The sequence below is a fragment of the Schistocerca nitens genome, chromosome 3 (genome assembly GCF_023898315.1).
Source record: "Schistocerca nitens isolate TAMUIC-IGC-003100 chromosome 3, iqSchNite1.1, whole genome shotgun sequence".
Taxonomy (NCBI): Eukaryota; Metazoa; Arthropoda; class Insecta; order Orthoptera; family Acrididae; genus Schistocerca; species Schistocerca nitens.
The window spans coordinates 237,567,231-237,567,972 of NC_064616.1; the positions used below are offsets into that span (position 1 = coordinate 237,567,231).

At 50.7% G+C, this 742-nt stretch overlaps 1 non-coding gene across 1 annotated transcript; it reads right to left on the minus strand.

Annotated features, from left to right (window-relative positions):
- Positions 1 to 343: 343 nt before the first annotated feature.
- On the minus strand, positions 344 to 418 carry Trnas-cga (transfer RNA serine (anticodon CGA)). Its single transcript has one exon. It is a non-coding gene; the product is annotated as a tRNA-Ser (tRNA).
- Between the last annotated feature and the right edge of the window lie 324 nt (positions 419 to 742).

The window sequence follows — 742 nt, forward strand, 5'->3', positions numbered from 1 at the left end:
CTCGCGCCGCGAGAATGTAAACACAAGCAAGCGCTCACCGTCGCGCACGGCGGGGCGCAGCGGACGTCCTCGCCCCACCGCAGCCGAAAGCTGACTGATCAACTGAGCTACCGAAGCACGACTCAGGCCCGGTACTCACAGCTTTACTTCTGCCAGTACCTCGTCTCCTACCTTCCAAACCTTACAGAAGCTCTCCTGCGAACCTTGCAGAACTAACTCTCCTGAAAGAAAGGATATTGCGGAGACATGGCTTAGCCACAGCCTGGGGGATGTTTCCAGAATGAGATTTTCACTCTGCAGCGGAGTGTGCGCTGATATGCAACTTCCTGGCAGATTAAAACTGTGTGCCCGACCGAGACTCGAACTCGGGACCTTTGCCTTTCGCGGGCAAGTGCTCTACCAACTGAGCTACCGAGGCACGACTCAGGCCCGGTACTCACAGCTTTACTTCTGCCAGTACCTCGTCTCCTACCTTCCAAACTTTACAGAAGCTCTCCAACTCCAGCATACAGGACAGGTACATTTCATGTAACAATAGAAAATGCCTTATATTAGATTTCTAATAAAACTTAACTAATCCCTGAAATAAACTTTTGGTTACACAATACAATGAATATGTACATGAATAGACCTAAAAATTAAACATCATTCTGTTAGAATGCGCCGGCCGAAGTGGCCGTGCGGTTAAAGGCGCTGCAGTCTGGAACCTCAAGGCCGCTACGGTCGCAGGTTCGAATCCTGC